Here is a 25,566-nt window from a genome sequence, read left to right on the forward strand (position 1 = left end):
ATTTGCACATGTTGGCCATTTTGGTACTTATTATAGTTGATGGGAGATGATTCCAAGTGGATGGATGTCTTTCTCCTGTTAGTGGGAGGAGGACGAGGGTTCAGGAGGTGGGAGGGCCTGGGCAGGGACTCTCCGAAGAGTGGAGATGGGGAGGCAATGTGGGGGAGGGGCAATTTAGGTGGTTCCGATGAGGGCCTTGTGTTGATCTCCAAGTGGGAGTTGCCACACTAGCAGGGATGCTGGTGGACGGGAGCACTGCGGCCTGGTGTCGGAAACCCCACTGGGGACTTTGACTTGGGAAATGCGGCGTTGAATGGCCCGGTGAAGCGATCGAGAATGTTTGCACACCTGAAATGTTTAAAGGTGGAGTAGTGTTTGTGCAGGAGTCGCACCTGTAAGTGAAGCATCAGGTGACATTAAGAAAGGGGTGGATGGGGCAGGCGGTGACATTAAGAAAGGGGTGGATGGGGCAGGCGTTTCATGCAGGGCTTGATTCCAAGTAGAACGGGTTTGTGATCCTATTTAGCAAAAGGGTGGCATTTGTGGGGGTAGCGGGGTGCGGGACCCAGGGGGTCAAACGTGACGTTGAGCAGGGTTTCGGAGGGAGCGCCAGTTGTGTTAGTAAAGGTCTATGCACCCAATTTGGACGATCTGGAATTTATCAAGATGATGGTGGCGGCCAGCACGGACCTCGATTCACACCAACTAATAATGGGGTGTGTTAGACTCTCAGATGGGTCAGTCAAGCCCAAAGTCACAGGTCAGGTCGGAAATAGCGAAGGAGTTGGCGGTGTTCATAGACCAGATGGGGGGTGGACCCGTGGAGGTTTAGGCATCTGGGAGAGAGGGAGTTTTCCTACTTCTCCCACATGCACCGTGTGCATTCATTCAAGTATAGACATTTTTGTGGTAGTTAAATTAATGCTCCAGGTGATAGTGGGGGCAGAATATTCGGCGATTGTGGTCTCGGACCAAGTGCTGCACTGCATGGATGTAAGGCTTGGTATGTGCCGGGCACAGAGACCCTCATGGAGGCTGGTGGATAAAAGGTTTTGGAAAGGTGACTTCGATGATAAAGGTGGATGTAGAGTTCAACGAAAACGGGATGGTCTCGCCCTCTGCGTTTTGGGAGGTGTTGAAGGCAGTGGTGTAGGGGTAAGTGATATCTTACATAGCGATAAGGTGGAGAGACACAGGTTGGTCGGATCAATTTTGGAAATGGACCGGTGGTATCCAGTGGCTCTGGCCAGGGAGCTGTTGGCAGAGCGGAAGAATTTGCAAGGGGATTTGATTTGTTGACGATAGAAAAGGCGGTGGGGACTTCCGGTTGCGACGATGCTCAGCTGAGCCACACGTTTCGGCGGCTCCAGCTCTGACGGACTTTCGGGCTCTCTTTGAGAGCCCCAACGGGAAATTTTCGCTAAAAAATCCGGCGTGGGGTGAAGCAACAGGGAGTCCCCCCCAGTGTGCAAGAAAAAGATCGGCGGCGGTGGCCAGATCACAGAGGATCCTCGAGGGCAGCGGCAGAGGAAAGAAAGAAACAAGATGGCGTCGGAGGGAGCCCAGGCGACATGGGGACTGGACCAGGATGAATTTCTCAGACGGTGAGTGGAGGTGTTAAAAAAGGAGGTGCTGGCCCTGATGTTACTGGCAATCGAGGGGCTTAAAGAGACACAAAAGGCCCAGGCGATAGAACTCCGTGTGGTGGAGCAGAAGGTAACTGAAAACGAGGACGAGATCCTGGGCCTAGCGGTCAAAATGGAGACGCACGAGGCGCTACATAAGAAGTGCATCGAAAGAATTGAAGTCCTGGAAAATAGATCATGGAGAAAGAACCTCCGGATCCTGGGTATCCCTGAGGGAATGGAAGGAGCTGACGGCGGGGCTTATGCGAGCACGATGCTACATTTGCTAATGGGAGCTGAGGCCCCCTCGGGCCCCTTGGAAGTGGAAGGGGCTCACCGGGTCCCTGAGAGGAGACCAAAGGCTGGAGAACCACCAAGGGTGATGGCCGTGCGATTTCACCGCTTCAACGACAGAGAGGTTGTTTTGAGCTGGGCCAAGAAGGTACAAAGTAGTAAATGGGAGAATGCGGTGATACGAGTGTATCAGGACTGGAGCGCGGAGGTGGTGAGAAGGAGGGCGAGTTTCAATCGAGCCAAGGAGCGGGGGGGGGGGGGTCGTCAAGGAGAGAGCGGGAGAAGCCGGGGTCAGTTGAAGTCAGCTGACTTTCGGAAGCAATATGGGGGGAGTTAACCATGCTAGATGGGGATCTAGCGGGGGGGGGGGGGGGGGGGGGGATAACTGGGTTGCTGCTGCTGGGATCGAAAGGGAGCTGGTAAGAGAAGAGGTGGTTGGGGCGGGAATGCGCCGCCTGGGGGACTGGTGGATGCGCGGGACCGGGACGTGGGACTGGCCCAAAGAGGGTGATGGCTAGTCGACAGGGGAGGGGGGGCGGGCAGCCCCCCAGTCCAGCTGATCACGTGGAACGTGAGAGGCCTAAATGGGCCGATTAAGAGGGCCCGAGTGTTCGCCCACTTAAAAGGACTGAAGGCAGACGTGGCCATGCTTCAAAAGACGCATCTGAAGGTGGCGGACCAGGTTAGGTTAAGGAAAGGATGGGTGGGACAAGTGTTCCACTCAGGGCTGGACGCAAAGAATAGAGGGGTGGCCATATTGGTGGGGAAACGGGTGTCGTTCGAGGCTAGGAACATTGTAGCGGAAAACGGTGGCAGATATGTGATGGTGAGTGGCAGACTGCAGGGAATGGAGGTCGTGCTGGTAAATGTATATACCCCGAACTGGGATGATGCGGGATTTATGAAGCGGATGCTGGGACGTATCCCGGACCTGGAGGTAGGAAACCTGGTAATGGGCGGGACTTCAATACCGTGCTAGACCTAGGGTTAGATAGATCTAGATCCAGGACCGGAAGAAGGCCGGCAGCGGACAAGGTGCTTAGGGGGGTTATGAACCAAATGGGGGGGAGTGGATCCGTGGAGATTTGCTAGGCCGCTGGCCAAAGAGTTCTCCTTTTTCTCCCATGTCCATAAGACATGGATAGATTTCTTTATTTTGGGAAGGTCACTGATTTCGAGGGTGGAAGGAACGGAGTACTCGGCCATAGCTGTTTCAGACCATGCCCCACATTGGGTGGATCTGGAACTAGGAGAGGAGAGGGAACAGCGCCCACTCTGGCGACTGGATGTGGGATTATTGGCGGATGAGGGAGTCTGCGGAAGGGTGCGGGGATGTATCGAAAGGTACCTGGAGGCCAATGATGATGGGAAGGTCCGAGTGGGGGTAGTATGGGAAGCGCTGAAGGCGGTGGTCAGGGGAGAGTTGATCTCCATCAGGGCTCACAAGGGGAAAACAGAGGCCAAAGAGAGGGAAAGATTACTGGGGGAGATTTTGAGTGTGGATAAATGATATGCGGAGGCCCCGGACGAAGGACTATATAGGGAGAGGCGAAGACTCCAGACGGAGTTTGACCTGCTGACCACAGGGAAGGCAGAGGCACAGTGGAGGAAGGCACAGGGGATGAGATATGAATATGGGGAAAAGGCGAGTTGCCTGTTGGCCCACCAGCTTCGTAAGAGGACAGCGGCGAGGGAAATAGGGGGAGTTAGGGATGAAACGGGAACTAAGTTGCGGAGAGCAGGGAAGGTAAATGAGGTGTTTAAGACCTTTTATGAGAGGTTATATAGGTCTCAACCCCCGGAGGGAAAAGAGGGGATGCAGCAGTTTCTGGACCAACTAAGGTTCCCGAGGGTGGAGGAGCAGGAGGTGCCAGGCCTGGGGGCGCCAATTGGGGTGGACGAGGTGACCAAAGGGCTGGGGAACATGCAGTCAGGGAAGGCCCCGGGACCTGACGGGTTCCCAGTGGAATTTTACAGGAAATACGTGGGCTTGTTGGCCCCGCTGCTGGTAAGAACCTTTAACGAGGCCAGAGAAGGGGGGACTCTACCCCTGACAATGTCGGAGGTGACAATACCACTTATCCTGAAGCGAGATAAAGATCTGCTGCAATGCGGGTCTTATAGGCCTATCTCGCTCCTGAATGTGGACGCCAAGTTGTTGGTAAAAGTGCTGACAATGAGGATCGAGGATTGTGCCCCGGGGGTGGTGCACGAAGATCAGACAGGGTTTGTAAAGGGGAGACAATTGAATGTCAACGTGCAACGGCTATTGGGGGTGATAATGATGCCCCCAGCAGAGGGGGAGGCAGAGGTAGTGGCGGCAATGGATGCAGAGAAGGCATTTGATAGGGTAGAGTGGGAGTATTTATGGGAGGTGCTGAGGAGGTTTGGGTTCGGGGAGGGGTTTGTCAGCTGGGCTAAACTCCTCTATGGGACCCCAATGGCAAGTGTAGTCACAAATTGGCAAAGATCGGAGTATTTTCGGTTACATAGGGAAACAAGGCAGGGGTGCCCTCTGTCCTCATTACTGTTCGCGCTGGCAATTGAACCACTGGCCATAGCGCTGAGAGACTCCAGGAAATGGAGAGTGGTGGTTAGAGGGGGAGAGGAACACCGAGTGTCACTCTACGCAGATGACCTACTGCTGTATGTGGCGGATCCAGTGGGGGGGATGACAGAGGTCATGCAGATATTGAGGGAGTTTGGAGACTTTTCGGGATATAGGCTTAACATGGGAAAGAGTGAGCTTTTCGTAATACACCCTGGGGACCAGAGTAGAGGGATAGATGGCCTGCCGCGAAGGAGAGTGGAAAGAAACTTCCGATATCTGGGGATTCAGATAGCCAGGAGCTGGGGAACCTTACACAAACTCAATTTGACTCGGCTTGTGGAGCATCTGGAAGAGGATTTCAAAAGGTGGGATATGCTGTCACTGGCGGGCAGAGTGCAGGCGGTTAAGATGATGGTCCTCCCGAGGTTTCTATTTGTGTTTCAATGTCTCCCCATATTGATCACTAAGGCCTTTTTCAAGAAAATAGATAGGAGCATCATGAGCTTCATGTGGGCAGGGAAGGCCCCGAGGGTAAGGAGGGGGTTCCTGCAATGTAGCAGGGACAGAGGGGGACTGGCGTTGCCGAACTTGGGCGTCTATTATGGGCCGCCAATGTGGCGATGATCCGCAAGTGGATGATAGAGGGAGAGGGAGCGGCGTGGAAAAGGCTGGAGATGGCGTCCTGTAAAGGAATGAGCTTAAAAGCGCTGGTGACGGCGCCACTACCGCTCTCCCCGAAAAGATTTACCACTAACCCAGTGGTGGCGGCAACATTAAGTATCTGGGGGCAATGGAGGCGACAGAAGGGTATATTGGGAGCCTCGGTGTGGTCCCCGATCAGGAACAACCATGGGTTTGTCCCAGGAAGGCTGGACGGAGGGTTCCAGAGCTGCCACCGGGCAGGAATTAGGAGAGTGGGAGACTTATTTATAGATGGGACGTTTGCGAGCTTGGGAGCACTAGAGGAAAAGTATGAGCTGCCTCCGGGGAATATCTTTAGATGTATGCAGGTGAGGGCATTCACGAGACAACAGGTGAGGGAATTTCCGCTGCTCCCGACACAGGGGATCCAGGATAGAGTGATTTCAGTGAGGGGGGGGGGGGGCAAAGTGTCCGAAATATACCGGGAGATTAGACAAGAGGGGGAGGAGCTGGTAGAAGAGCTGAAAGGAAAATGGGAAGAAGAGCTCGGGGAGGAGATTGAGGAGGGTTTGTGGGCTGATGCCCTAAGTAGGGTAAATTCCTCTTCCTCATGTGCCAGGCTTAGCCTGACCCAATTTAAGGTGCTACATAGAGCACACATAACGGGAGCTAGGTTGAGCAGGTTCTTCGGAGTGGAGGACAGGTGCGGGGGAAGCCCGCAAACCACACACACATGTTTTGGTTGTGTCCAGCATTGGAGGAGTACTGGAGGGGAGTGGCAAGAGTGATCTCGAAGGTGGTGAAGGTCCGGGTCATGCCAAGCTGGGGGTTAGCTATATTTGGGGTAGCGGATGAGCCGGGAGTGCAGGAGGCGAAGGAGGCCGATACTGTGGCCTTTGCGTCCCTGGAAGCTCGGCGAAGGATTTTACTCATGTGGAAGGAAGCGAAACCCCCCGGCGTGGAGGCCTGGATAAACAATATGGCAGGGTTCATAAAACTGGAATGAATGAAGTTTGCGTTGAGAGGATCGGCTCAGGGGTTCTCCAGGCGGTGGCAACCGGTCCTCAACTATCTAGCGGAACGTTAGGGGAAAATAGATAGCCAGCAGCCCAGAAAGAGAAAGTGGGGGGTAAATTGTTTTTGTTCTAGATGGGGTGGAGGGGCGGGGGGGAGCACTATTTTGTGTTACTTTGTTAGTTCACTACTTTATTTAAACAATGTTATCTATTAGTTATCGTGTTACCGTTTTTGTTGATTTGTAAGGAGGAAAAATTGTGTTTGAAAATTTAAATAAAATATATTTTATTTAAATATATGGGCCAGCTTTGGCGATCGAGGGAGGTTCTGTATGAGTATGGGGAAGAGGCCAGCTGCCTGTTAGCGCATCAGGGGAGGGGATGGGGAGAGAGTTGGTGACAACGTGGAGAAAATTAATAAGACGTTTGTGGCCTTCTACAGGGGGCTGTACAACTCTGGGCCCTGAAGGGAGGAGGTGGAGATGGGACGCTATTGAGATGGGCTGGTGCTTCTGGAAGTAGAGAGGGGGAAGGGGCAGGGACGGGAGGCACTACAGGAGGTAATGGAGTTGATTGGATTGATGAAGTCGGGGAAGGCGCCGGGCCTGGATGACATCCCGATAGAATTTTACAAACAGATTTCGGCGGATTGGCCCCCCACATCTTTTGGGGATGTTTAATGATCTGTTGGCGCAAGGAGAGCTGCCGGTCACGTTGGCTCAGCCATCGATTTCTTTAATCCCAAAGAAGGATAAAGACCCGGTGGAGTGTGGATCATACAGGCCCACATCCTTTTTAAACACAGATGTGAAGGTGTTCGCTAGGTGGCTGGAGGGGTATGTGCCGGAGATGGTCTGTGGATCAGACGGGTTTCGTTTAAGGGCGGCAGCTGTCGAGCAATATTAGATGATTGTTGAATGTGGTTATGTTTCCATCAATGGGTGAGGTGCCGGAGATTATTGTGTCCATGGATGCGCAGAAGACATTTGATAGGGTATAGAGGAGGTGTTTGTTCGAGGTCCTGGTAGGTTCGGGTCTATGTTTATCTTCTGGGTGCGGTTGTATGTTGCCCCCATGGCTAATGTAAAGCTAATCTCAATGAGCTCAGGAGATTTCCGGCTATAGAGGGGCACGAGGCAGCGGTGCCTGCTGTCCCCGCTTCTGCTCGCACTGGCTATTTAACCTTTGGTCATTGCGCTCTGGCCATCGAGAGTGGTCGGGCATTGGAAGGGGAGCATAGATTCTCGCTGTATGTGGATGACTTGCTGCTGTACATTTTGAATCTGTTGGAGTGTATGGATATGATAATGGACATATTGGGGAAGTTTGGCACTTTTTCGGGATGTAAATTGTATGTGGCAAAAAATGAAGTATACCCAGTGAATGCCCAGGGAGGAGTGCAAATATGAGTGCTCTACCATTCAGATTGGCCAGAAGCTGGTTTAGATATTTGGGTATGTAGGTGGCCCACGAGGTAGTATTTTGGCATGGTGGAGATGTTGGTACTGACACCAATATGTAGAAATTGCAGATTCACTCCGGCGGGAATAGATGCGATGTATAGGCATTGACAGAGGGACAGGATGGAGCTGGTTAGGGATCTGTTCATGGAAGGGAGGTTCAGAGAGGTGCAGGACAGATACTAGTTGACAAGGGGGAGAATTCAGGTACATGCAGGTGCGGGACTTTGTGCGAAAGGAGCTACCCTTGTTCCCTCAGCTGCCAGAGCATACCTTGCTGGACAGGTTGCTTACACAGGATGAGCTGGGGGATGGGAAGAATGCGGACATTTACGGGTAGTTGTTGGATATAAAGAATGTGCAAATTGAGGAGATAAAATGGAAGTGGAACGAAGAGCTGGGAGTGGAATTGGGATGGAAAGCCTGGAGTGAAATTATGCATTGGGTGAATAGGACATCATCCTGTGCTAGGGTGAGTCTGGTACAGTTTAAAGTGGTGCATAAGGCTCAAAAGACACAGGCTCGTATGAGCAGGTTCTTCCCAGAGCTGGAGGATAAGGGCAAGTGATGTGGGGAGAGAGGGGGGGGGGGGGCAAATTATGTCCATATGTTTTGGTCCTGTCCAAGATTAGTGGCTTTTTGGACCCCGTTTTTTAAGTACTGTCAGAGATCGTGGGGGTGAGGATGTCGGCATGCCCACTGGTGAATCTTAGGCGTGTGGGAATTGGCGGAGCTACTGGAGGGAGGGGGGGCCGATGTTGTGGCCTTCGCCACTCTAATTGCCCGGCGTCAAATTCTATTGTGGTGGTGATTAATGGAGCCACCGAGGGTGTCGGTGTGGTTGGGGGAAGTGGCTCCACTAATCACTAAGAAAGTAGTTTCTTAAGTTGCACACAAGTTCGCTCTTAGAGGGGCAGAGGAGGGGTTCTTTGTAAGCTGGAGGAAGTTCTTATCCCTATTCAAGGATTTGTTTGTCGCGAGTGGGTAAGGAGGGAGAGAGGGAAGAGGAGGTTTGGGAGGGAATGGGGAATGCTAAGGGGGGAAAAGGGGAAAACAATGACAATATATTTGGATTGTGTTATGTTTTTGAAAGATTGTGATTGGTGTACTTTGAGTTAGAATAAAAAGATTTTTTTTAAAAAGGAATGTTGGCTGGATGAAACACAATGGCAGCTGAAAGCGGCAAGCTCGGGCTGCCAACAGACTTTTGTGGAGCATGAAGCGGCAATCTTGCCTTTTAGAGTTTCTTCAGTTCTGTGGTCAGTTGAATTGGCCAGAAATGCACCATGTGCTCTCTAACCAGTTCCATCCTAAGATGACAATTGGAGTTCTATGTAAGTTGTAGGACTCAAAATTTGCAGGTCAAGAAGAGTCTATGGGGCTGCCCAACAGATGGGCAATGTAGATGGCATAGCGAGATAATCACTGGGGTTGGTTACTGGTAGGACTACTGATCCTGTTTTGAAACTTACACCATTGGTGCTGACTTTAGTATATTTAAGTACGAATTTTGTAAATCCTAATTGTTGAATTTTTGCCAAATTCCTCCTTTTCTGTATTGTACGGTTTTATTAAATTATAGATTAAGAGTGCATGATTAATGTAAAATGTCCAGAATGCTATTTACTTATAATGATTTCATACAGAATTTTACCGACATTTAACCTCTATGCAAATCAGACCAGCTTATCCAACATTTCCTTTTAGTGCCCCACTATCCAAATCTTAAACCAGACCTTAACATGTATCAATTAATAATCTGATGGACATTATTTTAACGATGGTCATGCGGAGCTGGAAGACCCGTGGCGTCAAATTTTTTAAAAAGGAAGTTGGATAAAAGGCAAAGAATTACTGCAGTTTAAAAACAAAAAGTTCAGAAGCTTAAAAAAAAATGGCTTGCGCTAGAACACAGTGCTGCAGTTTTAGAACATAGAAAATACAGCACAGAACAGGCCCTTCGGCCCACGATGTTGTGCCGAACCTTTGCCCTAGATTAATCATAGATTATCATTGAATTTACAGTGCAGAAGGAGGCCATTCGGCCCTTTGAGTCTGCACCGGCTCTTGGAAAGAGCACCATACCCAAACTCAACACCTCCACCCAACACCAAGGGCAATTTGGACATTAAGGGCAATTTATCATTGGCCAATTCACCTAACCCGCACATCTGTGGACTGTGGGAGGAAACCGGAGCACCCGGAGGAAACCCACGCAGACACGGGGAGGACGTGCAGACTCCGCACAGACAATGACCCAAGCTGGAATCGAACCTGGGACCATGGATCTGTGAAGCAATTGTGCTATCCACAATGCTACCGTGCTGCCCTTAAGAACAAATAAATCTACACTATATCATTTTCCCTTAATCCATGTACCTATCCAACAGCTGCTTGAAGGTCCCTAATGTTTCCGACTCAACTACTTCCACAGGCAGTGCATTCCATGCCCCCACTACTCTCTGGGTAAAGAACCTACCTCTGATATCCCTCCAAAACTTCCACCTTTCACCTTAAATTTATGTCCCCTTGTAATGGTGTGTTCCACCTGGGGAAAAAGTCTCTGACTGTCTACTCTATCTATTCCCCTGATCATCTTATAAACCTCGATCAAGTCGCCCCTCATCCTTCTCCGCTCTAATGAGAAAAGGCCTAGCACCCTCAACCTTTCCTCGTAAGACCTACTCTCCATTCCAGGCAACATCCTGGTAAATCTTCTTTGCACCTTTTCCAGAGCTTCCACATCCTTCCTAAAATGAGGCGACCAGAACTGTACACAGTACTCCAAATGTGGCCTTACCAAAGAGTAAACAAAAAGAAACACACCAAGACACTGTACCTGCATTGATATATTTGTCGCAAAATACACCTGCAAAAGGAAGTCAACTACATCTGAGCAACTATAGCCTGTTTGGGGAAATTAGATTACTACACAGTCTTAAAGTTTCATTTCAAGCAGCAAAACCCTTAAACAGGTTATGCACTTTAAGTGGCAATGCACTTTAAGTGGCAACCGCAAGAAGGAACAAATGGCTATGGAAAATTAGAGAAGAACCAGATAGAGGGCAACTCTCAAAAAAGATCCATAAGCAATAGAGACCTCATGGAAGAGACAACGGAAGACCTCAAAGAGGAAAATACAAAAAAGTGGGTGAAAGAAGATCCCAGAAGGAGGGCAATGAAAGACCCCACAAGAAGGGCAACAAGAGAGCTACAGAGTGGAACCAAGTCAATACTTTGTCAGAGACAGACCTGACCAACAGTGAAGCCAAAAGGTAAGTAGGAATAAAGATTCAATTTGTGAAATGTATGTGCCCAGTAAGAACATGATGGATTCCCCTTTAAGAAACCTGGAATTTAAGAACTTCAAAAGAAACTAGGAACTATTGAATATAAAGAGGAATCAGCAAAAAGAATTCCAGTTCTAGAGAAGACATTAAAACAACAAGATGAAATGACTGACAGCAAACTTGGAGAATAAAGTTACAAAATAAAATTACAAAATGAATTTCAGAAGGAGAAACTAATGAGATGATATAGACTAAGCTGAACTTCCATGAAAAAGCAACTGGAAAATAAGAACAAGTCCAGTGAAGAATTGAATTGGGAGAACAAGAGCTTGAAGAAGGAAGCTTGGCAATAAAAAATTAACTGAAGCGGCAAATACATTGAAATTGACAGCAGAATCAACAATTCAGACAGAGAAAGAAACTGAGATTATGTGCAGCAACAAGATTGCTGAAATGGTCACACTAATAGAAGAGCACAAGAACCAATACGATAAAATGGATGATGAAAAAGATGCTGAATTGAAATGCTGGAAAGAGAAGAAGCTTTATTACACGGCCTAAATGCCAGGAACAGAATACCACAACCATTCCGTCACACGTTACAGACCAAGATTGTGAAAGAACTGTCAAGACATAAGATTATATTGTCTTGTGATATGTGCCTGCGTGCATTATAATGTATGGTGCCTGGCAGAGCAAGGGTCAACATGGGACTGGAGAGTGGCACTGCCAACAGAGTAATGTATGTAGTCAGATGATCAGAGAACAATCTAGAACTGAACTCGGTAAACAGCATGACTGCGTGGAATAGCTCCATGCAAGAATATGGGGATAATTTTGAGCCTCCATTCGCCGCCCGTGGGAAACTCGGCACGGGTTCAAAATCCGGAGAGAATCAATAAACGCAATTGTGTAGGCGGGATTGGGTTTCGGCATTTTTACTCCCTCCACCCCGGTGGAGTAGTGTGAATCACGTCGCAGGAGCCCAGGAACACTATTTTAATACATTAGCATGTCACTAGCGAGCACTCTCTCCAGATCTTCCCCGTCACAGAATATTCACCTGGCACCCCAGTATCATTTACAGCTGAGGCAGCCGTGGTTCTCCAGACTCTTCACTTCTTAGGTGGCACCGGAGAGCACTTGTGAGACACAGGTAAGTTCAACTCGGGGGCCTTGGCTGGAGTTTCGTCACTCAATTTTGGGAGGCTGGGTTGCTAGCACGTCTTACCTTCTATTTACTTTGGGGCACCCCTTGCTTTAAGGGTGTTAAGAGGCTGGCATGGAAGCACTGCTTCCTATGTCCTCCTTGCTTGGCTTGTGCCCAAATCATCACTGAGGGAGTGCCCGTCCTTAATGGGAGGTGGAAAGTGGGTGAGAGGAGGTGGATACTGAGGGTCAGCACTGGGGGCGACTGTGAAGTTCCTGGGTGGGGTCTCATGAGACGCCAGACTGCAAGGGCAGGTTGGGGTTCTCAGGAATGCGCTGCATCAATGCCTCATGAGGAATGAAGACCCTCTCACTTGGGGAAGCACAGCTGAACTGTGAGTAGAACCCCATACTTAGGCAGAACTCTGAAGACCAAGGAGTTAAGCTCTATTGAATATCAATTCTGGTTGCCTGGAAAGTTTGTCTCTCAGGAATAAATGCGCAGGGCTGTGAAATAGAAGAATGAAAGTGCCCTCCAGATGTGTGCTTGTCATGCTAATTTCAGGCTTCACTCTAATCAGCTGTGTCTCATCTGCCACAGGAGGCATTCATGAGCTTGATAGGCAATGATGTGCAGGTTAGGTGGATTGGCCATGTTAAATTGCCCATAGTGTCTAAGGATGTGTAGGTTATGTGGGGTTACGAGATTACGAGGATGGGGGAGCGAGGTGAGTGGGTCTGGATAGGTGCTCTTTCAGAGGGTTGGTGCAGACTCGGTGGGCCGAACACCCTCCTGCGCTGTAGGAATTCTAAGGACTTCTAATTTCATTTTTCATTGACAAGTCAATTGTGCCAATGAAATATGCAGAGCTAAGGTTCACTGCCACAGATGACGGTATCCCTTTGAGGCAGTGCCCCTTTTAATTTGTCCTTCAGTTTATTTAATTTGGTTTAATTGGTTCAACCAAAATAGATGGAGTCCCAAACATTGAATGCCAATGCTCATACAAGAGTTTACATCACACAGCATACACTGATGTGAATCTCAATGCAAGGCTTCATGATGAAGTTTGTCGTCACGCACCCGATTGCATGTCATGATGGGAGCTTCTTAGAGGTATCCAGTGAGGATGTAGAGGGTGGGGGGGGGCATCCATCCACTCAATAGCCCTGCCATCTAACACAAGGAATGGGGGCTTGGAGAAAGGCTGGGAGAATGTGCTGGGCGGCGTTTAAATGGATCTCCACAGTGATTGCAGTGGTTGAATTTACCTGGGGAGAGTGAATCAGCGGGAGGTCACTAAGGGCGTGATTGGCGTGGGGGGAAACCTTTCTTTGGGAGGCTCAAAATTCTTTGACAAATGCATTGGTGGGATTCACACTGTTTTTTTCAAAGGAACTGCCACTCAGTCATTTTTTGGTAGGATTTAGATTTAGATTAGATTTAGATTTATTGTCACAATGAAAAGTATTGTTCTGTATACAGTCCAGGCAGATCGTTCCATACATGCAAAAACATAGGATATACGATAAATACACAATGTAAATACATAGACATAGGGTGAAGCATACAGAGTATAGTGCTGAGTGATTATTCCACCCTATGGTTGGAACTGTACATAGTTAAAGCCTATCAATAAAAGTGTTTATGTTGAAACACGCAAGCCTCAAGATCTTATCAATGAACCATCACCACTGCAACATAAAAGACCCATATTAAGTACATAATATGAAACTTCGGCCGTGGATCAAGTTAGATCCCCGGAATTATTGTCTCTCAGACTGGACCCCTGTCGTACCGAGGCATGGAGGGACGGATCATTCGTAAGCACGTGAACCACTTGAGGAGTAGAGAGAGATGCTCCAGCAGTCTGTGTTTCCATCAACAAATGTCTCCGTAGTAATGAACTGCCTGTGCTAGAAGAGGTACCCGTTATTGTACTTTCTGTTCATGTTGATCCGATGGAAGCATCTCAGACTACGGAATTACGCCACTCTAAAAAGACAGAAAAACCCTCAAGGACCTGATTCATAATTGTCCAACTCATGTGTCTAATGTTTAGTTAGAATTTAGGACTAAGTAACTAAGGGGAAGTTGGCGAGGGAGGGGAGGGAAAGGAAATATCTGACAGTTGATTTAATTGGCGTCTGAAAGTTTTAAATATATATAGTGAAGGTATTTGTGCTCGGGTCGGGGTGGGGGGTAAAAAATTTTTTAAATGGGCCGCACGGTAGCACAATGGTTAACACTGTCACTTCACAGCTCCAGGATCCCAGGTTCGAGTCCCGGTTTGGGTCACTGTCTATGCATAGTCTGCACGTTCTCCCAGTGTCTACGTGGGTTTCCCCCGGGTGCTCCGGTTTCCTCCCATAGTCTAAACATGTGCAGGATAGATGGATTGCCCATGCTAAATTGCCCTTCGTGTAAATATAGAAATTGATAACTCAAAAGTCAATCTAATTCACCTTTTACCATACTCAGAGTCGCAATGTAATAATAATAGAATTGTTGACTAAGCATTGCATTCAAACTCCATTAATTAGCCTAATACAGGCCAGACACGGGGAAACCCCAAGTGTTGGAGAATGTTTGGGAACCATAGCTTCAAGGTCACCTTTTTTTTTCTCAAGCATGTGGCACTTTCCATGCCAGGTCTTAATTTATTTGTATTGTATATCCAGGAATGTTATTTTTAGGACAAAGTCTATCTAGTTTACATTTGAATGAGTGGTCTCCTGTTTGGTCAATTTTGCTTTGTATCCTGAAAATTATTGCCATATAACAAAAACAGATGCGTGGACGGCAAAGCTCGCACAAAGATACTGCCAAGACAATTAAAAAGATACGAACCCCTAGGTACAATTCACTGTCTGCTGGTCTAAAACTTCACAGCTTCATTGTTCCCTTTCTGGGTCTCCAAGGTTGAATGTCAAGTCAGGACCATAAATCACATCTTTAACAGAGTCCTCCATGACACTAATTATAGCCTTAAATGGCTGGGGTGGGAATAATTAGTAGTAACATTGTAAATCCAGCAATTCCACAATTGAAATTAAATTCAACAGGGAGCCTCATGACAAAAAGGTACTCAGCTTTGGTGTTCTAGCAGAGAAGCGGTGCATATTGTCCAGCAATTTGGTGAGAATCAAATTTCTGGTTTATTTTTTGAATTAACTAATAGTGGCAAGCATAGTTGATGTGTCGTTGCAGAGAAATGATTTGCTGCAAACTTCTGGCCCAACAGTGGAAATGAAAACGGGACTGTAATGGGGAGCAAAGCCTCTTATTGACTGGTGGTTTACTGTAGCTGTGTGTGATCCATTGCAGGAATTTGATATATAGGATTTACAATGATTACAGTGCATTGTGCTAAACCCTCTCTTCCAAAATGTGCATGATGCTGAATATCTCATTAGGACCACTGAGTAGACTGTTGCCATTTTTTAACATTTCATAATGCGCAATAAGCATGCATGGTGTATTCATATTTCCCCCTCTCCGCATTTGACCAATATTGTTTTCTCAAAGACAAGTTCAGCTGTTAAGTTTAATTGTGGTTTGCGTCGACTCAGTGCATTTATTTACCCAATTCCAATCTGGTTCCACAGCTATGTTTTGCCAGCTATATGGGTTTTGTTGATTGAATTGAATCTGATATCTCTAATTTATAAACTAGCATAGAGACATAACAAATTATCTTGAAGTGGTATCTCTGTGCAATACATTGTCCATCCTTAATTCACAGAGGAAGCCCACCAAGGAAACAAAGGAACCACGTGAACGTTGCAAGGACGGCAATGGCAAAAAACGTTGGATGACCTGATTGAGTGCAGATTTAAGAACTATGATCTGTGTGGATATGATAAACAATACACTCTGAAGCATTTTGAACAGGAATAAAACAGCTGCATTTCTGCAGTGATGAAAACCTGACAACTGTCAGTGTGGTTGTAAATAGCTGGGTCAAACTGGTGACACTGTAACTAAATCAGTATGCATGTGCAGCCCACATGTACTTTTCAAAAATGTTGATTTTTAAAAAAAATTTATAAATACGTTTGATACAATTCTTTTCATGTTGGTTATCCACTATATATGTGAACTGATGTACTTCATTGCTTTGCCAGTTAGGATGTCCAAAAATCTCCCAATCACAGTGTTTCATAACATGTTGACTTCTATGACATTCTAACAAATTCTCTTGAAGTGGCATCTCTGCAATATTGCTGTGTGTTCTGTAGCTCATTAATATTCTGCAATGTATTAGATTGTTACGATTGCACGTGTCAAATTTGGCTTTTACATCTCTGAACCAATTTGAGCACGTTATCTCAACTTCAGTGCAAGACTGAGAAAATAATGTGCTATCTTTCATGTGAGACATTAAGTCAAGGTAGATGTAAAAGATGCCATGCCGCTATTTGAAGAGGAGTCTCCACAGTGTTCAGGTTGGAATTTATCCCTCACCCATCACCGCTAAAACATATTGTCTGGTCATTATGGCTGCTTTTTGGGATCTTGCTTTAAACCTGGTTGCCACATTTAGCTACATACAACAGTGACTATACCTCAGAGATACTTCATTGGCTGAAAAGTGCTTTGAGACATCCTGAGCTTGGAAAAGGCATTGTATGAATGCAAGTTTACAAAAATATTTGTGTTTACTTCTATATTATAGGAAGCTAATAGATTGTACTGGCATCTTTAAATGGCTTTTTTACTGGAATTTGGCTCAAAAAGGAGAACGTTGTCCATACTTTGTTGCTAAAGTTGTATCTTGGGTCGATTTTGGTTTGCTTTTTTCTCTCTTTATCTTTATCATGATTTTATGTTGTCAGTATTTGTGATGTGACAAAAGCTTCCTCAAAATAATACCAATGTTTATTTAACCTTTTAGAAAATTGCACTTGGAAGTCTTAAAGAAGAACTTAAAGCCAGGCAGAGTATCAGGCTGTATAAAGATGCTGAGTAGGTAATAAGGAATACTTGTGAGGTGTAATGTCAGAGTGGAAAGAATTGATGAGTCAGGAAGGGGTCACGACCTCAATTCCTGGAATAAAAAAACTGGATATTGACACTAACTACGATACTACCAGAGTTCCAGGGCAAGTAATAGAGACAGAGAGTATTGCTGAATATTTTCAAAAGGATGTAATCTTCTTTGCAACTCGTAACTACATGTAAATTTGTGCTTATAATTGTAAAGTATGTCTCAGAAACAAAACCTGAATTGTTCGCAAGAAATAAACAATGAAATGAAATGCAAATCGCTTATTGTCACAAGTACGCTTCAAATGAAGTTGCTGTGAAAAGCCCCTAGTCGCCACATTCCGGTGCCTGTTTGGGGAGGCTGGTACAGGAATTGAACCGTGCTGCTGGCCTGCCTTGGTCTGCTTTAAAAGCCAGCTATTTAGTCCTGTGCTAAATGGATAGATTTAGTGAATGCAATGCCCAAATATGGGTTGAAAAATCCTAAAATTCCATGTAGTAAAACAAAATTTCACATCCAGTTATAGAAATCTGAAGCCTAATTTATAAACACATGGAACTGTGGAATATGATTCTCATAACACCAGTAAAAATCCCTGAACTCAATGTAATAAACATGGACTTTGGCTCATGAGACACTGGCAAATCATAGTCTTGTTCATGGATCAAAAATGTACAATGAATACAGTTGAAATAACATAAGGACATTTTGAAAGCTATGAGAGAGCAATAATAGAGATAAAAACTATTTGGTAAAAGTTATCTATTATATTCCATGAGGCTATAACTTGTCTTTGCGCAATAGATCACACCATGCTTTTGCATTATATCTCTTCTGGTCAACCCCTATGAGCAAGGTCTTGTATGGCTTTGTTCTTAGCTGTCTAAGAGTACTTGGCAAAGGATTTTCCTCCCAGCGGCGTATGCACATCTATAATGTGCCACAAGGTTTAATCTGGGTCCCCTTCTATTTCCCGCACGAACACTTTGCCTCTTGGAAACATCATCTTTAGACATGGAGTCATTTCAATTTTCTAAAATTTACAAACGTAGCAGGATATTGCAGTCATTTGCAATGTAAGTTTTAATTTGCCAACTCATCCATAAAAAGGTGAACATTTGTACTATCGTGTATAGATGATCAGTGAGAAAAATCTGCCTTTTTGATATTGTAATTTTCACATTGCATGTTTTGGAACAGGGAATTTTAAATAGTTTGCTGCTTATATTGTTACAACTTTAACTTTGAACTTCTCCCTGGCGACTAATAAAGTCTTGATGTTCAGGTGGCTATATAACTATACAAGTTTCACTTGTGATTTGAAATTAATTGAATGTAAGAGATGGTTAATCATAATTCAGTGATCTAGCTTACTCACTGGAGGCCTTGATTCCCAGTTGAGTCCCAGATTCTTAGAATGTAATTAAAATATCAGAGACGTATCATAAAGTGCACTGTCCACAAATGCCTTGCAGTATATGAAAATTGATTATCTCCAAATATTTGTACATCATCAGTAAGATGTATGAATGTCTTCCATATTTTTGACACTGTGGAACTCAATGAAAATGAGCTCTTAGTTTCCAAAAAATAACTTGGATCACTATAAATTTTTTTCAGTACGATGCCTTTCGTGAAAATAAAGTTTAAAAAAAAAACACAGAATAACTCTCTTTCATTGTGCACACCACCCATTTTGGAAGAAATTGAAATTGCCTTCGAAATCAAACAAATATTAATGACTCCAAGATGGTGATCCTTATTCAGTGTTTACAATGTGATTTATTAGCTGATATTCAAACAATTTATCATTATTTGATTTCTGGTTCTGCCCGTCCCCCAGAAGAAAACAATTTGAAACATTCCAATTAATAACATACTTTTAAAGGGGGCAGCAAAGGATAAGGTACTGAAGAGAATTATGTTGGTTTTATATTTCTATGTTGTGAATCATTTTATAATCTGTGCACGCTATAATGAAGTAATATAAAATATTACACAAATACTGGTAACAATTGAACTCAATAATTAACTGTTTTTGTGGTGATGGTTTAGCAGTATTATGTTTCAAATCAATTCTTCTAACCCATGGAGCAACAGTTAAAAAAGAAACATTCTCTTTCTTAATCTGTTTTACATAGTAAAATGTAATTAATAAAGTTCATTCGCTTAGTAGGTTACATAACTTATTTAACCTTGTAACAGAAGCTTCCTTTACATCTATTGGTTTGGATCTCTGAATTGTTGAAGAGCAACTTTCCTGATGTGAGCAACTGGCCCCACCAGTTTATGTCTTTGATGCTGATCAGAAGGTATTAATTATTTTAAAATTTTCGAGCTTTTATACTCGATACCGTGTTGTATGAAGGCAAGCATGCCATATACTTTCTTTACCATCATTTCCACCTGTGCTGCCACTTTTAAGGATATGTGGACCTGCATGCCCAGATCGCTCTCCGTCTATGCTCCTGCTGGTTCTGCCATTTATTTTATAGCTCCAACCTGAATCGGATCTACCAAAATGCAACACCTCGCATTTGTCCGGGTTAAATTCCATCTGCCATTCCTCTGCCCAATTTTGCAGCCTATCTATATCCTGTTGTATTCTCTGACAAACGTCATCACTATCCGCAACTGCTGCAATCTTAGTATCATCCGCAAACGTACTAATTAGACCTGCTACGTTTTCTTCCAACACATTTATATATATTACAAAGCGCAGAGGTCCCAGTACTGCCTTTGTGGTGGCACCCTCCTCCGAGTCAGAAAGTTATTTATTTACATGTCGCTCCAGAGACACAAGAACATAATGCAGTACTGAAGGGCTGCTGCTGTGTCAGGTTTCGTCTTTATGACGTTGCACACAAAGAAAAATAGGGGATTTCCCCCTGTATCCAATATTTATCACTAAACCAACATCACTAAAATAGATTATCTGGTAATTTTATTGCTTGCTTGGTTCGACTCTTGTCTAGCCAGATAGTCGCCTTCAATGGCTTTTTATCCTGCCCCTGCACTGTTTATTCTGAACTCCTCAGTATTCTATCCTTGGCTCCCATAGGATTACTTTTCTCTTATGTTCAGAATAACAAAGATGAAGGAATTAAGTGAGATATTAGGGACAGGATTCTCCGGACCGCCAGCCGCGTTGGTGGAAAACCCGCGGGTGTGGGTGGGCTGCCGGCGGACCAGTGGATCCCACTGACGGAGAATTCCGCTGTAGTTACTTTCAAACTTAAAAGAATTTAATTTGACATACGACACAGTAATTCTTACAAAAAGTAATGGCCCAGAACCTCCGGTGTTTGGAGATGGGAGGTACCCCAAATGTATACGTGTGACCCACAGAAATCCCAACTTAAGCATACCCCCAGTTCGCCCCCATCCCTGAAAATGTTCACCCGTCTCCCGCTCCACACCTGACTGACCACCAATCCAACAGTGATTGCTACTCCACTGAAGATTTGGACCAAACAATTTTCATACAACTTTCATACATGAGAGGCCAGTCAAGACAAATAATTGATAAAATTTGTTGTTTTGGGGAGAATACACAGGTTCCTTTCCTGCAGTGTGTGTCTTGCTCTGTTTCTCCTGAAAACCTTTGCAGAATGAGTTATATGGTTTCCTTTCCAAGTTATGCTATTTAATTTGAAACATCAAAAAATCTTTGAGTTTGCGGGTCATACTTATCGCCACAACTGTTCCCATTGTTTTTTCTTATCAGTTACTTAAGATCATATTCTTACAAAAGCTCCACTTCGTCTGGCTATGTACAGGTATCTTCTCTTTCTCAATATCCTGCACAATAAGCACCCTGACTCCAGTCAATCTGTAACCTTAATCAAGAAACTGAGGATTTAATTCAAGTACATTATTATAGTCTCCTTCACAACAAGTATTAAGCATCCAAAATGTTTCATGTTTCCTATTTTCCAACTACATGCTCAGCACCATCATTCACCGATATGTGGAATTTTACAAGGCAAGGAGAAGTGGATTTGTGTGCATGTGGGGAATTAAATCCCTGGAAATCAATTATGGATTGGGATTCAAGCATCATCCTATCGTCTTCTGGATTTGTGGGGGGCAGGATTGCAGGTGAGTGGAGAACCCATTGGATCTGACAGGTAAGCGATTTAAGATAGGAAGCCAATTCAGAACTTTTTATACCCAATTCTGCATTTCCAAGCAAAGCCTGACCTGTTACCAATTCACTAGGGGCACTGACGCAGTTGCATAGTAGGAAAAGCTTCAGTGAAACTGCAAAGCTTGGAAGACTTGAATCAGTGAAACTGAAGAGCTCCAGCCATGGCCAGGTGAGAGGCTGCTGTTCAAAGCACTTCTCTTAGAGGGTGCACTCACTGCTTGAGATGTGAGTGTCAACTTTTTGGAAGATACTCATGTCTAGCATCTCAATCATCCTCAGCTGCACTTTCCTACTTCCAGACTTTACCATGGCATGGGAGCAATACATGCATGTCCACCTTCACCCTCTGCTGAGGGCCAAGAGCAGAAACAGCACCACTATCATCAGCAGCTGAAGGAGGAACATGCTGCCTTCTCAACAACATCATCCCCTCCACAAGCCAGAGGGGATGAACACAGATCCAACTGAAACATGGCGAGAGCCCCTAACACAGTGTCTACAGCAAATCATCAGTTCTCTGGATAAGTCTGAGTACCATTGCCTCAGATGCTTAGCTATGTCAACACTAAGATCTGCAGCCTCATGCAACAAGATCTCCATTGTTGAGAAGGTGCATAATGCATTGCCAGTGGCCGATAAGGTGCTTGGCACTGGAGGGACATCCATGCACACTGAAACACCACCCTCAACATTACCTCCCTGGTGTCAGTCTCACTAAGTTATGTGCTCTCTTTCATCTGCAACAAGAAAGGTGTTTTGAGTGTTAGATATGACTGACATGGACAGGGGAGAAGGACAATATTTGTGGAGGTGAAACAGAAACAGAAAAATGCTGGAAAACTCAGCTGGTCTGACAGAATCAGTGGAAAGAGAAAATAAGAGTCAATGTTTCAAGTTCCGAGCTCAGAAGAATAATCATATGGCTTCAATGTTAACTACTGTCTCTGCACAAATGCTGGCAGAGCTACTGAGTTTTTCCCAGCATGTTTACTTTTTTTTTTCAGATTCCAGCATCAGCAGCATTTCCCTTTTATTTATGAAGGGTGACTGTTGGGCAAAGGTGTAAAAGGGCAACAGGTGGGTATGAGTGTTGGCTTCTCAAATTGGTATAGGAGGAGGTACCTGGAGAGAGGAATGAGTGGAGCTTCAAAGTGTGTTACTCAGTGGAGTGCTGTGCAGGAGAATTCTGGAAAAGGCAGAGTGGGGTTTGGCACCTGGAAGCACCATACCATTTGTTTTCCTGAGGGCCTGATCCTCTTGGTGCATTATCTTCACTTTGGAGAGAGCACGCTTCTGCTGCTCAATTGTATCCACACCTTCGTGGCTGGAGAGGTTGCCCCCTCTCCTCACATCCTGGGGTGAGCTCATCTCTCTACAGCCCTTGAGATCCCAGAACAGAACCTACAGATAGTGAGAAAACCAGGGAACAGCCTTCCCAGGTCTTCTCGCCATTCTTGTGGTATTTTGCAGGTTCAAAAGTCCCCCAAGTGATGGTGAATTCTTGTAACCAATGTCGGGCGATCATGTCTTACAAATTTGATTGAATTTTTTGAGGAGGTGACTGTGTAGATGAGGATAGTGTGGTTGATGTAGCCTACATGGAATTTACTAAGGCTTTTGACAAGGTCCCACATGGGAGGTTGATGAAGAAGGTAGGAGCCCATGGAATTTAGGGAAATTTGGCAAACTGGATCCAAAAATACCTTAGTGGTAGGAGGAAGAGGGTGAGGGTGGAGGTAGTTTTTGTGACTGGAGGCCTGTGTCTAGTGGTGTTCCGCAAAGATCGGTGCTGGGTCCCTTATTGTTTGTAGTATACATTAATGATCTGGATGTGAATGTAGGAGATATGATGAGTAGGTTCGCAAAATTGGTGGCGTGGTAAATAGTGAGGAGGATTAGATTACAGGATGATTTAGATTAGATTTAGATTTATTATCATATGTACCAAAGTACAGTGAAAAGTATTGCCTGTGTTCAGTCCATTCAGATTGTTCCATACGTGAAAAACATAGGACAGGGCAGGATTCTCTGCTTGCCGACGCTGAAATCGTGAAACGCGATTTGGCTGAGAATAACTTCTGGTGGCAAAATCGGGGTAGGCGCCGGTTTGACGTCAAATCGCGATGATCCGGCACCCCAAAAATGTGTCTCTGACGGCATGCCCAGTCTGGCAGCTCCTTGAATGACAGGCGGCGCCGGTACATGTGAGGCCTCATGCGGCGGCGCCTCCTTGGCACCTCCTCCTTCTCGACATGTTGGGCGGCCGGCCCTACAGCCTGTATGGCTGCCACATACCCCTCTGCAGCCCGTTCCTCTGCAGCCATTCCTCTGCTGGCTGCTCTGCCGCTGCCCGCCCTGCTGCTCCGGCCCCTTCCCCTCCTTTGGCCCTGGCAGGGGGCCCTCCACCCCAGGCAGCACAGCCAGTCTGCGGGCAGGCAGCCCGCAGTCACTCCACTCTATTTCCTACGTCCTCTCGCTCAGCAGCCACAACCCCAAGGTCATGATTTTTGAGACGACAAGTGAACCACACCTTTGGGAACTCGGCCCATCGGAGGTGGAGGCCCCGGAGAATAGGTGCGAGCGAAGGCATCCCTTGAGGCCCCCCTGCCATTTGGCGCTGCGAGTCCTGGAGGCCCGCTTTGGTCTCGACCAGGATCTGCATGCTCGTGGGCATGGAGCACAGGGAGTGGACTATCTCCGTCTGGGACTGCACCGCATCACACTGCGACTGGGGTGAGTGGGCGAGAGGGATGAGGGGGAGGGGGTTGGGGGGTGTAGGTGGGGGGGGGGGGTGGCCACACGTGTCATGGGCAACCTCAACTCAGCGGGGTCTCACTCGCTCGCCCGTGACCGCACTCCACTCCGGTGACATCCTTGCCACTGGCCACGTTCAGGGCCCTCTGCTCGGGCATGGTGAGGGGCCGCAGTTCTCATGGTTACCTCCGGTCTTATCCCGCTCCCAGCGGTTGTGCGCGGCCTTCTCCTGGAGGGGAGGGCAAACACAAACAACGACACCGTTAGGCGGTCCGACGCATGCAGTCCAGGGGTTTGGTAGATGGTGGCCTCAGTGGCCAGGGCACCTGGCCATGGGTGCTGGCATGTGGGGCAGAGTGGAGGTTCAGCTGTCCCCCGGAGGGGAGGGGACGGTTACGGGTGTGGGGGGGCTAGTATCAGGGGCACGGAGCAGCCAACTCACCCTGGCCGCCCTGAGAAGGTCATGCAGTTTCTTCCGGAACTGCATGCCAGTTCGGACGAAGATGGCCACAGCGCTGACCACCTCTCCCACCTGTGCCCAGGCAAGGCGGACGGTGGTGCCTGGCAGCCTTCCTCCCGGGCCGGGATATAGGGTCATTCTCTCCTCCATGGCATCCAGGAGGTGTCCAGCTCAGCGTCCCTGAACCGTGGCGCTGCCCTCCTTCCAACCATCATGTTGACTGGGGCGGTGTGTGTGGGGGGGAAGGACTGTTTAAGTGCGGCTGCGGCGTGTCAGCCTCATGAGTACCAATCACGGACCCGGTGAACTGTATTCCATGGAATTGGTTGTGTTCCACGTAGCGACAGTGCAACACATTTAAAGTAGCTGAATCGGTGCAGCTGTTGCGCTGTTTTTTCTGTCGTAAAATGCCACACTTCCTCCGCTGGCGTCAACATTTAGCCTCAGAAACAGAATCCAGCCCATGGATATCGGGTGAAGAATACAGAGTGTAGTGCTCCTTAGTAGAGAAGGTGCATGGAGAGATCAGTTCAGACCATTAGAAGGTCATTCAGGAGCTTGGTAACAGTGGGGAAGAAGCTGTTTTTGAACTTGTGCGTGTTCTCAGACTTTTTTATCTCGTGCCCAATGGAAGAGGTTGGAAGAGAGAATAACCTGGTGGGAGGGGTCGTTGATAATGCTGCCCACTTTCCTGGGCAGAGGGAGGTGTAGACAAAGACAGTGGATGGGAAGCAGGTTCATGTGATGGGCTGGGTTGTGTTCATGACTCTCTGAAGTTTCTGACAGTCTTGGGCTGAGCAGTTGCCATACCAAACTCTGATGCAGCCAGATAGGATGCTTTCTATGGTGCATCTGTAAAAATTAGCAAGTCAATGTGCACATGCTGAATTTTCTTAGTTTCTTGAGGAAATATAGGCGATGTTGTGCTTTCTTGGTCGTAGCGTCGACGTGGGTGGACCAGGACAGATTGTTGATGATGTGCACACCTAGGAATTTGAAGCTGTCAACCATCTCAACCTCAGCACCATTGACGCAGACACGGGTGTGTACAATACTTCGGTTCCTGACGTCAATGACCAGCTCTTCAGTTTTGCTGACATTGAGGGAGAGATTGTTGTTGTTATACCACGTCACTATGTTCTCTATCTCCCTCCTCTACACTGACACATTGTTATTTGAAATCC

The 25,566-nt window shown here is 46.5% G+C and overlaps 1 protein-coding gene across 1 annotated transcript in view; it reads left to right on the forward strand.

The window, feature by feature from the left end:
* Positions 1–17,295, forward strand: part of tm2d1 (TM2 domain containing 1) — a 101,056-nt gene extending 83,761 nt beyond the window's left edge. Inside the window, exon 7 of the mRNA XM_072510956.1 lies at positions 15,774–17,295. The gene's annotated coding sequence lies outside the window, so the exon portion shown is untranslated. The remainder of the gene's footprint in view (positions 1–15,773) is intronic.
* The last annotated feature ends 8,271 nt before the right edge of the window (positions 17,296–25,566 follow it).

This window comes from Scyliorhinus torazame, chromosome 7, assembly GCF_047496885.1.
Source record: "Scyliorhinus torazame isolate Kashiwa2021f chromosome 7, sScyTor2.1, whole genome shotgun sequence".
NCBI lineage: Eukaryota > Metazoa > Chordata > Chondrichthyes > Carcharhiniformes > Scyliorhinidae > Scyliorhinus > Scyliorhinus torazame.